This window comes from Hyaena hyaena, unplaced genomic scaffold (assembly GCF_003009895.1).
Source record: "Hyaena hyaena isolate Hyena2069 unplaced genomic scaffold, ASM300989v1 scaffold_229, whole genome shotgun sequence".
NCBI lineage: Eukaryota > Metazoa > Chordata > Mammalia > Carnivora > Hyaenidae > Hyaena > Hyaena hyaena.
In genome coordinates, this window is record NW_024080861.1 from 901,691 (window position 1) to 914,880 (window position 13,190).

Here is a 13,190-nt window from a genome sequence, read left to right on the forward strand (position 1 = left end):
CTCAACCCCACACCCATTCATCATCTCCATTTCTTGCACCCTGTTTTTTCTACAGCACTTATTCCCCATGCTATACATACAATTAATTTAATTTATCCATTGTGTATCCCCTCCCTCCCCACTAGAATGTATGTTCTAGAGTCAGGGATTTTAATGTGCTTTGTTCACAGAAGTATCCTTGTATTGTGCTGAGGGCTTTGCTTTAAATTTGTGTGTCATGGCAATAGCAATTCATTATATTGCTATAGTGCTTTATGAATTAATACTTTAAAATAACTCTTACATTTATGTAATGATTAAGACAAAGTGCATTGCATTTTTTTGGTAAAAATTATAATGATATTCTACTGTAAACATTTTAGATGTACAATTTTGTTAACCCTACTTAGGTATGTCTTCATTTCTTTTTTTAATGAACAGGGACCCTTTAAATATGGAAGCAGCAGGGGCCCAGATGTCCTGTTTCCCTCACTAATAAATACACCGATTCACATTTAGAATCAACAGGCTTCCAAAGAGGGCGGGAATATTTTGTTTTGCATTAAAGCTGCCCTTTGCACATAAGATTTGGTCATTTCAGGAGACCCATGAAGCAATCAGAGAGATCTAAAGCATGGGAACAGTACGTTCTTTGAAATCTCTCTGACAGAAGCAGACAGTCTCGCCTTCCCTCAAACCATCCTGAAGGGGAAGTATGTCGGCTTGGACAGTAATGAGACGGAGTGGGAATTCCCACTTTTCCTTGGTCTACTTTACAGACAAGCTTCATGAGGGTGAAAGATGGGTCATTCCCATCTACAGATGCTTTAGCTTGAAGCCAAGCTGCCTGGGAAATAAAATATTGGAAAATAAGTGAACCTAATTATAGTCCCCTCCAAAACAAGATTTTGTAAAAAAAACAAGTGGCATTAAAAATTGCGAACACTTAAACTCTGCTGTTTCACAGTATCGCCCATAGATGGCAGCACGTGATCCACCTTTCTTCACCAACTAGCAAATTCAACCTTAATTTTCCCTACGGAAGTCCACTGAAAATTCTACCAGTTATTGAGCTCCTTTGAAGCTCTCCTTGTCATCAGAAGGCAAATTGAGGTGTGTAATAAAATCTTGGGGGTTTTGCCCTCCCTCACTAGATTAAGCTTCTTGGTGACCTCAAACCACAATCACCAAGTCAACGGTGGTACTGTGACCTGGAAAATATGGGGAGGAAATGAGAGACAAAATAAAATAAAAACCACGCTGTGAGCTTTTCAAGGGAGAATGAGATCTTGGCAAGTAGGCTGTTAGCAAACTAAGTCGAAGACTAGGTATGTTCAGAAAAGCCAAAAGTCAGAAAAATCCATTTTTGTGACTTACCTCTCTAGGGCCCCTATTACCAAACACTGGGAGCTTTCACATGAGCACTAGAATTTGAGTGATGTGTACTGACCTGACCACTTCCAGTTCTGCAAATGTCTGGTCTGTGACCAAAAAAGTTTCAGGATATAAGTGTCCAAGAGTATGAAATCATTTTTTCCAGATTCTAGCCAAGACTAGTATCTATATGTATTTTAACAACAAACAAAACAGAAAAAAACTTCAGGTTAACCACAATATTTCCTAACAGAAAGGAAATCGAAGCCTAGTGGACTGGTCCTCTAGAATAGTGTTTTTCAAACTACCAGTTGCAATTGATTCCTGTTTTGGAAACCAACTATATAAGCCATGACAGACATTGTATAAGAATAGAAATAGAAATAGAAGTAGAAATGAATAGAATAGAATAGAATAGAATAGAATAGAATAGAATAGAATAGAATTAGAAGAGATCAAGGTGCATCTATGTGTACAGAGTTCTTTTTTTAAAATTTTTTTTAAATGTTTTATTTATTTCTAGGAGAGAGAGAGAGAGAGAGACAGCGTGAGCAGGGGAGGATCAGAGAGAGAGGGAGACACAGAATCTGAAGCAGGCTCCAGGCTCTGAGCTGGCAGTCAGCACAGAGCCCGATGCGGGGCTCAAACCCACGAACCGCGAGATCATGACCTAAGCGAAAGTTGGACGCTTAACCGACTAAGCCACCCAGGCGCCCCTGTGTGTACAGAGTTCTAAGGTTAAATTTCTTGCTTTGGCTCATGGTGAAAGAAAACTTGCAAAGTTCTACTGTGGAAAGCTGTGTCTGCTTTCCACCTGTGTTATTTTCTATATTCCAACACTGACAAGTTCCTCAGTATCCAAAAATTTAACTTAACAAGTAGATTTTGGTTGAATGTGAGACGCATTAAACAGCAAGCTAAATTAAGCCCTCCCCAAACCACTGGGGTATAAAGACAGAGAATTATCATTTGTCATTTATCATCACTGTTATACATATCTCCATGCTTTTCCAGAACAATCCTAACCTCAGGCATTTTGTCTTATTTCTCCATAAGTACATGCATACTCATGGTAGTGTATGTCCCAAATTTCATTCTGGAAAAATCTAGCTGTTGACTAAACCTATAGGCCAAGGGTCAAAACTTAAATCTCTGAAGGAGATATGCAAGTAAATGGGTGAAGCAGGACCAGAGTCGCAAAGGATTAACTGTGGATTTCATAAGAAATGTATAATTTTTTAAGCTGATAAGTAACATTAAAAAATATTTTTGCTCGGCAGAAATCAGGGCTTCTATGGACTGAAGTCAGTACCATCACAAATTCCTATGTTGAAGCCTTGACTCCCAATGTGACTGTATTTGGAGACAGTCTTTAGGAGGTAATTAAGATGAAATGAGATCGTATGGGCGGGGCCCTAATCCAACAGGGCTGATGGCTTTATAGGAGAAGGGAGAGAGCTCCCCCTGCGCACACACGTGAGGAAAGGCCACGTGAGCACAGTGAGGAGGAGGCCCTCACTAGGAAGAGAGTCTTCACCAGAACCGTAGCAGTCAGCACCTTGATCTTGAACCTCCCAGCCTCCAGAACTGTGAGAAACAAATTTCCCTTGCTTAAACCACCCAGTCTGCAGTACTTTGTTACAACAACAGAACATTCTCACACGGGGCCCCAGGCCCGTCCATGCCTGGGGTGCTGAGGCTGCAACCCCTTACTTGTCACATGGCCGTGTGAGTGAAGCACAGCCTCATCACGGGAAATACCTGAAGTCGCTTTCAGTACCAGTCCTCACAATGGCTTTGAAGTCTCAGTACCACCGTGACAGCTGATTCATTGAATTACTTTAAGATCTATGATTACAACTAGTACGACTGAGAGTGAGGTGGGCAAAGGAAAAGCGACTTTGAGAGCAAAGGAATAAATGTGACCAATCCCAGGGGAGGTGACCCCTGCAGTTTCAGAATGAGCACGGTGACGCCCACACCCCTGCCGGGAGAGGGACTGGCATCCGCAGGACAGGGCTGCAGGGCCCGGCTTTCACTTTCTTCATCTCTTCCTGTTCCAACTCACTGTCCCTCCGCGCTAATGCAGTTCACGCCTTATTTCACTTCATGGTTTTCAGAATTCTATCCGTATTTCCGCCTTTATTTTTTAAGTATTTACTTTGTACAAGGTGCACATGTGGGCGCTGAGGTACACTGGCTGAAAAACACAGATGAAAAATTCTCTGTTCGTGGCACATCTGTCCCAGTCGGGTGAGCAGACAATAATCAAGACAAATCGCTAAAACATGTGACACATTAGAAGGCTGTAATGTGCATTTGCCACATTGTTTAGGATATTCAATTCAGCAGGAGAAGAAAACAATTGGGATGGAAGAAACTCATAGGTAAGCTCATGTAAATAAATTAGTGATAAGTGAGGTATGCTAGAAAGACGAAGTAGATCATAGATGGGAAGAAATAGCAGAGCCGGGATACCTGATATTCACAATACTAAAATATGTGAGGGACACTCAATATTCATGAGTTCTTAATTTGGCCACGCATCTGGGTAATGTATTCCAGCCCCAAGTGACCTTTGCCCAAAGAATACAGCATCCTTGCTGCTCAGCAAGGCTGGTTGACAAACAACAGCTGGGGCCATGTAATACTTCCAAACACCTTCTCTGTCTGCCGAGACCCCCGTGATCAAGGTCAACCCTGGTCCTGGTAACTATCAGGGTACAGTGGAGTGGGAGAGAGAGAGACACAGACATCTGAGTATCGGTGTAGCTGTGGACTCAGGTACTATGATTTTCAGGTGGTGGCCTGTTGGGAGACAACTCAGTGACTCAGGCAAAAGATAACAGTGGCTCACATAAGGTGGTAGCAGCAGAGGTCATGAAAAGTGATGAGATTCTAGATGTTTTGGAAGTAGAGCCAACAGAGTTTGCTACTGGATTGGGTGTGGGAGTCAGAAAGCGAGGGGTCTGTGATGAATCCCAGGCTTTAAGCCTCGGTCCCTGGGGATGGAGATGCCATTAGCTGCCGGAGCAGAAAACTGGGGACTAGCATCATTTTACTAAGGAAGGAAGGAACTGAAACTTCAATAACCTGCCCAAACTCACATAGGAAGTGAGCTGTCCCTGCCAGGAATCACTTGAAGCTAGGTCATGTTTCTAAGCTCACACTTTTTCTTTCAGCCCCCTGAGAAGGATTTACAGAGAGGAGTATACAAGGAGGGGCACAGGGCGAAGGGGGCAGGGGGAGGGGCGTACACCTGCTGGGGGCGCACGGGGAAGAGCATGTGAGGGTTATGCCCGAATCGTGAGTCCCCAGAGACCTCCAAGGAGCCGGCACCGGTGCAAGAACAAAAGGGTCTTTATTACAAGCTCGAGCAGGGGCTCACCTGTCTCCCGGCGCAGTGCCAGCAAAGTGAAGCCCCAAACAGTGGCGAGCAGGGTTTTTATGGGGTAAGCGCAGGGGTGTTACCGTGCACATGTTGTATGTTTTGCATCGTTACATAAGCACCAATCATAATTGTACAACGCCCATAGTAACAGTTTTGACCATTCAGTATCTGCGGGGCGTCCCTTACTTTTGCCGGGACCCAATCATGGCCTTTTGAGAGTCTTTTGAAAATGACCAATTATGAGGTGGGCTCAGAGAATCTACTGTGGGGCTTATGCAAGCGGTGATTGATTGGCAAGTTTGTACAAAGTAACTACCTGCAGTTCCCAGCCCTGACTGCTCTCCAAGACCACAGGAATGTTACACATTTCTTTTGATTGGCAGATCCGAGGGTGGTCCGAGGGTGGCTTCAGCTGAGGCTTTTCCTGGAACGGGGACCACGTGCAGCCTGAGGTTGTTTCTAATGGAGGACTTAATTTCAGGCTCCTCATGAGGAGGAGGCGTGGGGAGTAGTCTGCACGTGGAGGGGGGCGTAAGGGAAAGGCACGCGGGGAGGGGGATGCTAGCGGGGCTCTACCTCAGGACGCTATTAGGAAGATAACTAAGTTAAGAGATGTAAAGCACTCAGAGCAGTGCCAACAAGGTAAGCACTGCACAAGCACTTAATACAATGGGGACTCATGGGGCCCCTGGGTGGCTTAGTCAGTTCAGCGTCCGACTTTCGCTTAGGTCATGATCTCGCGGTTCGTGGGTTCGAGCCCCGTGTCGGGCTCTGTGCTGACTGCCAGCTCGGAGCCTGTTTCAGAGTCTGTCACTCCCTCTCTCTCTGACCCTCCCTGCTCACGCTGTCTCTCTCTCTCTCTCTCTCTCCTAGAAATAAATAAAACATTAAAAAAAAATTTTTTTTTTAAAATACAATTGGGACTCACAAGTCCCATGGACATCTTTTCCCGAATCTACGACTGTCTTTTAAATCTTTCCCTGAACTCCGTGCTCTCGCCAGTTCATCTTGAAGCATCTGGATAACCACTTTCTATTATAAACTGGGTGCTGCTATGCTAGTGCAATACCCTCCTCCACGCCCACCCGGGTGCTGCACGGGCCAAATCTCCCTGTAGTTGTAGCGGAGAAGAGCGCTGGCAGAGTTGTGGCACCTGCAGCTCACTGTGGGCGAGGCGAGCCGGGCTCTGGGGCCGCATCTGGGGGCCGGCAGCTCCGTGGTCACGTTGCAAGCCGACGGGCAAGGCAGGGGCCAGCTCTGCGCGTGCGCGTTGCATAGTTGGAAACACCCCGTGAATGTTTTGTTCCGGGTCTAGCAATGATTGGATTAGATCCCCACTTACGACAGATTGCAAAATTGCTGCAGTATGACCCTCCCTTCAAAAATAAACCAGCTTTATGGAATGATAAAGTGGCATTTAAAGCGCTTGAAGAGGGAGCACTACCCGTACGCTGCGGATGCTCCTGAGTAGGAGCAACGAGGCTGCAGAGGGCAGTGGAAGAAGCTGGAGACTGGAGACTGGAACGAACGAAGGGCCACTGCCTGAGTGAAGAGCAGCTGGGCCGCGAGCAGCAAGAAGCAAACAGGGGGAGGGGCGCCTGGGTGGCTCCGTCGGTTAAGCGTCCGACTTCGACTTCGGCTCAGGTCATGATCTCAAGGTTCATGGGTTCGAGCCCCGCGTGGGGCTCTGTGCTGACTGCCAGCTCAGAGCCTGGAGCCTATTTCAGAGTCTGTGTCTCCCTCTCTCTCTGATCCTCCCCTGCTCACGCTCTCTCTCCCTCTCTCTCTCAGAAATAAATAAAACATTTTTTAAAAATCTTATTTAAAAAAAAGAAGCAAACAGGGGGGGATCGAGTCCCTTCGCCTAATCCTGCCTTCCCGCCTCTCTCCAGGATCCCTATAGGGAGATAACCACAGGGAAAATAGGGCTTCCAGAGTCTCCGCCCAGAATCAGAAAACAAAGTATAAATGAGTTGCTTTGGAGTTGAGAGATAATAGTTTATTAACCACTGCAAGCCGTAAAATAGGGATAATAATACCTGCCACAAAGATCAGATTACATTAGATATAAAAGTACTTAGGAAATGTGCTATGTGTTGAAAAATAACATTATTGAGGAATGCTACGGGAAGTGTTATTTGGTAATGAACGGGTTAATTTTAAGTCTAGGATTTTCGTATTCTGCTCTTTAACTACTAACGTGTCTATATGTAAACAAGGAAGTAAAATTACCCGTTAGCTTCATGCCTTAAATTGTTTTGTTCTATATACTGGTACCCAGGGTAAGAGATGTCTAATGTTCTGGCTAAAATGACTGTGTATATAAAAGTACCACTGACATGTGGGCAATTTTCCTAGGCTAGAAAAAGCTCATGTCCTAGGCTAAGAGAGAACTAGTCTCATACTTGCTGCTGCTCAACTAGTAGCATGAGGAAGTTGGATTACGTCACTGAAGCTCACGCATGTGACATTGCTGGAGGAAATCATCATAAAAAGGTTTGTGTTTGTGTTTGTGCTAGATATTGGTATGTATATTGGCATCTTTTTTATTTTATATTTTTTAAATGTTTTATTATTTATTTTTGAGAGAGAGAGACAGAGTGCGAGCAGGGGAGGGGCAGAGAGAAAAGGAGACACAGAATCTGAAGCAGGCTCCAGGCTCTGAGCTGTCAGCACAGAGCCTAATGCAGGGCTCGAACCCATGAACTGTGAGATTATGACCTGAACCAAAGTTGGCCGCTTCACCAACTGTTTCACCCAGGTGCACCTTTACATCTTTTTTTTTTTTAAGTAATGTTGCCACATAGCTCCTCAAACCTATTAATATTTCCATTTCTATTATTCATTTCACAGAAAGAAGCCTTGTATTAATGTGTGGGTTGGCCCACTAGAGCTCACCACTAAATTATCATTTATCTTTGAGAACCCATGAGCTTCTTCTTTTGTCTTCTAAAGACACACCCGTTTTGTATTTCATGAGATGTGCATGTATTGCAGATTATGTTGATTTGACAAATAATAACCGAGGCCTTGCTTACCATAGACCTGACCCAATGCTAAGTCATCAACCCAGAGGTTGTGGTCCATGACCTCATGGTGGTTATAATCTATCACGAAAGGCCAGAGGTAAATACATAAACGTACAAACACAAAGGAATTCTATGAAGAGTCCTAGGGAAACAAGGGTGAGGGGCCTAGGATGCTAGAGTGTAAGTTTAGAAAGGCCTCTTGAGGAAGTCATATTTGAGCAAAGACCTAAAGGATGTGATGGGTGGGTAGGTAAGTGGAAGGATTTCTTGAGAGCTAAAAGCGGAAGAGAAGTCAGTGAGATGGAGAAGAACTTGGCCCATTGCAGGAACGGTTGGCAGCTTGGTCCGGCTAGCGTGCAGTGAGAGGTCCCGGTGAGGCTGGGGCAAAGCCAGGTCCCACGTGGATTTGGAAGGTATTCTGAGGCCCACTGCAAGCTTGTGGAGGATTTAAACAATGGAGTGGTGCATGCCACTTTGACTTTTGTATGAGCACAAGCGGCAGCAGGAGTTGAATGGAAAAGCCACTGTAGGTGGTATCACCAGGTGTCTGTCTCCGGGGACTGACATTCACCTGGAGAAATGATGGTGGCTGGACTGGAGGAGACTCGTAAAGAAATAGGGAAGTAGCTCGGAGATCTATTTTGAAGGTATAATCTGCAGGATTGGTTATTCACTGCATTCAGGAAAGGATCTTTCTGGGTTCCCAGTCTGAGCAACGGGGTGATGGCAGAAGAGGAACAAAAGACAAGAGAAGGAAGAGAGACGAGAGAAAGAGTGGGAAGAGGCCAAAACGAATGTCAGGAGTGAAGAAAAATCTTTAGGAACAGTTGCGAAATCCTAAGGCACACACACAAGCCTGTCCTCTGGTGTCAACTTGCAGGGCACAAGTCGTTGCTCTAATCTCTTGGAGTGGAAAGGCCTTTGTTCGAGATGATCTGTGCCTTTTCAGAGGTCTCATTGATTCAGAAAATGGCAGACTCAGGGGAAACTAGGAGCTGATTTACAATGCAAATTGCGACAGATGATCAGAATAATCCAAAGACAAACCACCACCTCTAGGCTTCAGTGGTCTGTGTTTTAGTTTAACGGCTTGGATGTGGTCACAGGCTTTGCCGTAGAGCCTCTGGAATATAGACAGGTTAATAAGATCATCTTTACGGCACTCACTCCACAATCTTTCCTGTAGACTCTGAAATGATGGAGAAAAACTCTCTACTCTAACTGCTAAGAAGAAAAAAGTAATATCTCCTCACTTGATTTTAAAGGTATTTTCCCAGGAATGGGGCACCTGGCTGGCTCATTTGGTTAAGTGGCCAGCTCTTGACTTCGGCTCAGGTCCTGATCTCAGGGTCCTGAGTTCAAGCCCTGCATAGTGTGGAGCCTGCCTTGTGTTCTCTGTCTCCCTTTCTCTACCCCTCCCCCGCTCACACTCACACACTCTCTCCCTCCGTCTCTCAAAACTAAAACCAACCAACCAAACAAATAAATAAAAGTACTTCCTCAGTCTTAATACTAATAGATGAACTCATTAGCTCCTACTGAGGAAAGGTAAATATGGAAATTGTCATTGACTGAACTTTACCATGGAGTCAGTGACCCTGACACTTTATTTTCATTGTCCCTGGGCTTGGGATAAATTATTTGTCACATGTAAATCCTAGTGCCTGCAGGTGGAAAGAAAATAAGGCAATGAGACGTTGGCCTTTGATATACCAGAGTTCTGTTCGTGCGAACAGTGCTTAGCAGTTCAGAGCACAGGCTCTGGGTTTGGGATTCTAACCTCCTGCCCACCAGCCCCAAATTTCTAGCTATGTGATCTTATGCTAGGTGCATCCATACGTTGTACCTCAGTTTCCTTATCAGTAATATGAGGATACTAATTTACCCACTCCTAGGGGCTTTTATGAATTAATGAGATGCTGTTTATAAAGATCTTACTATGACGTGCTGTTCACGTGTAAGCACACGCACACACACTGCGTAACTGGGCTGGAGGTAGTGCTTGTTTGGGTTTTAGCTCTTCATAAACAAACCACAGGAGGATGTGGTGACTTGGTAAATGGGGCAGCCCTGAGAGCAAATGTGTCTACTTAATTCTCTATAAAGGCATTCCTGGGTTGTGCTGGAGCCTCAACATAAAGTATGTGAGACTTATCTTGTGAAAAAATTGGTAATATTTAGATCCTTTGACTCCAATTTTTCACTTGTGGAAGGAATGTAAAAATCCTAAAATATGATTGCTTCCAATGAAGTTGCTTATAGTCTTGGGGACAGGTGAGTACATATGCAGAAAGTAAATGAACCAAGCTGGGTGGTGGCAGTGTTCAATGCGGCTATAATCAATTAAAGCTTTCCAGACTCAGGTTCCAAACGGTAATCCAGGAGTTACAACCCGCAGCCACTTTTGAGCCCTAAGAATATACTAGAAGTAGAACATCCCCCTGGGTCCTGGAGCAGTGGCTTATAGACAGGAGAGCAGGTCTTACGGAAGAAGCAGCTTTTGAATTCTGTCAGCCTACCTCGTTAACTTTGTAGCACAGGATAAATAACAGGAGTTGTTTCTTTGGTACACGCTGTATTTTGTAGGCATTTGTTGTTTCATACGAGAGAAGACATACGTCCAAAAACTTATCATCTCACTCCCTGCTTAGAACACCTTTTCCTTCAGGACAAAACCGAAGTCCTTAGCAAAATACGTAAGATTGCTCATGACGTGGTCCCTGCTTGTTGGTGTAAGTTAGGGATGCTTTCAGCTGCAAGGAATAGAAGTTTGATCGGCAGTGGCTTCAGCCAGTGCTTCTCAAGCTATAACGTATCTTCCAATTACTGGAGCTTCTTATTAAAATGCACATTTTGATTTAGGAGGTCTGAGGTGAGGCCTGAGATTCTGCATTTTTTTTCAAGTTTATTTGTTTTTGAGAGAGCGAGAGTACGGGAGGGGGAGAAGCAGAGAGAGAGAGAGAGAGAGAGAGATACAGAATTCAAAGGAGGCTCCAGGCTCTGAGCTGTCAGCACAGAGCCCGATGCAGATATCAAACCCACAAACCATGAGATCATGACCGGAGCCGAAGTTGGACACTTAACCCACTGAGAAACCCAGGCACCTTGAGATTCTGCATTTCTATTGGTGTAAAGCCTACAATTTGATTCTATTGGTGTAAAGCCTACAATTTGAACAGCAAGACTTTTAAAAAGTGCCATTTTCCCTCCTTCATATCACAAGAAAATCTAAAAGTAGTTCCAGATTTGACTCAGATCAACAATGTCTGTGCTCTGTGATTGGTAGGTGCATTAGGAACTGGCTGAAAAACTATGGCCCACAGGCCAAATCTAGCCCACTGACTGCTGTTGTAAATAAAGTTTTATTGGAACACAGTCATGCTCATTTTTTTTAGTTTATGACCTATGACCTCTTTCAAGCTAGAAAGGCTGAGCTGTAACAAAGACTAGATGGCCCATAAAGCCTAAAATGTTTACCTTCAACGGGCCCTTTATGAAACAAGCTTGCTAACCCTTAGCTTACACATTACTATTCGCTCTGGACCTGGGCCTATCACCTCTCCCAAACTCGGTGAGGACTATTGACAAGGAAGAAAGGCAGGCAGTCACTGTGTCTGCCACATGGCTCCTCTTTGTCATATCCTGCTGTCCCCTAACATGCAAGTCATCTTCTAGACATGACACACTGCTGGCAGTCCGCCCCCCTCCCCTGCCCCAAGGCGCCGGGCTTCACTGCATCTTCAGAATATGCCAGATGTGTTTTGAGAACACAAGCAAGATCACTGAATGCTTGCTACAAACAAGGAGGTAAAGGCCTGCAGCCTGGGCAGGCTGCTACAGGAGTGACATGGAGGATGGCCTCGGGTTCCAAGCTAAAGAGTTTGGACTTATAAGTCACTGGGTGGACCTTGCAAGCATTTTTAAAGCATGAGATCTGTGTATTGTTTTACGCATATAATTCTGACCACACGATGTAGGGTGGCCAGTTATATTAGTCTGCTTAGACTGTTATAGTAAGTACCACTGACTGGGGGACTTAAACAACATAAATGTATTGTCACCACTCTGGAGGCTGAAAGTTCAAGATCAAGGTGCTAGAAAATTCAGTGCCTGGTGAGACCTGTCTTTCTCTTATAGATGACCAATCTTCTTGCTGTGTCCTCACGTGTCCATCTCTGTGTTCAAACTGAGAGAGAAAGATGGGGCGCCTGGGTGGCTCAGTCGGTTAAGCGTCCGACTTCGGCTCAGGTCATGATCTCATGGTTTGTGGGTTCGAGCCCCGCGTCGGGCTCTGTGCTGACAGCTCAGAGCCTGGAGCCTGTTTCAGATTCTGTGTCTCCCTCTCTCTCTGACCCTCCCCCGCTCATGCTGTCTCTCTCTCTCTCAGAAATAAAAAAAATTTAAAAAATTAAAAAAAAAGACTGAGAGAAAAAGAGAGACGTTGATAAACTGGTGGGCAGTAGAAGGAGGGTGAGCTCCAGAAAGGCTTGTGGGTCCCAGCCACATTGAAATTCTTTATAGATAAACCACGTCACCATCCAGCAAGCAGTTTTGACTCCCTCGCCCAGCAAGTTGTCCATTTGCATTCAAGAGATGGTCTTCAGGTCCATGGGTGCAGCAGATCGCAAGGCTAAGAGAGAAAGAGTGCTTTTGATCCCTGCAGGAAAAGTAAGCAGGGAAAAAAAATCTCAACATGGAACATGTTCCCCGGGAAAGCAAAGGAGAAGAGCAGGTTCCAGTGCAGATGAAGAAGAAGCTCACCCTTTGGGAGGTGGTGAAGGCCAGAAGCCTGGAGGAAATATTAAAGTGGGCTGGACCCCACCTGCCCATGAGGATATAAAGGATATGCCCAATAGGCTTGTCAATAGCCTTGACCTGACAGTTGGAGATGCAAATCGTATGGGATGGTTCAGGAGGTAGATGAGAGAGTTAAGGAGGCAAATTAGGGAGCTGCAGTTGAGGTACAGTTTGTGCATTCTTATAGGAGATCCTCCTGACCATAAGACGAATTTTGCCTTATGCCTTGAACGCCAAGGTTAATAATAATAACCCCCACCCCCTTCCCAAAGTTGCATTTTCTTGATGTGAACCTATGGTGTTCGTCATTTTTCTGGTTAGGGATTTCATTTTGCCTTAGTCTGGAAGGTTTTCTGTCCACAGGAAAGTTTCATCAACTTACATGAAAAGGTGTTTATTACATGCTGTAAATATAATAAAGCGGTTCAAAAAGCAACCTAAAAAAAAAAGAGAGAGAGAGAGAGAGAGGTGTATCTCCTCTTCTTATTGGATTAGGGTCCCCCTTATATCTCATTTAACCTGAATTACCTCCTTAAACTCTCCATCTCTAAATACAGTCATATTGAGAGTTAGGGCTTCAATGTATAAATTTCAGGAAGACGCAAGCAGGGAGTCATGGT

At 44.8% G+C, this 13,190-nt stretch overlaps 1 pseudogene; it reads left to right on the plus strand.

The window, feature by feature from the left end:
- Window positions 1-12,442: 12,442 nt before the first annotated feature.
- LOC120239364 lies at window positions 12,443-12,800 on the plus strand (annotated as a pseudogene).
- The last annotated feature ends 390 nt before the right edge of the window (window positions 12,801-13,190 follow it).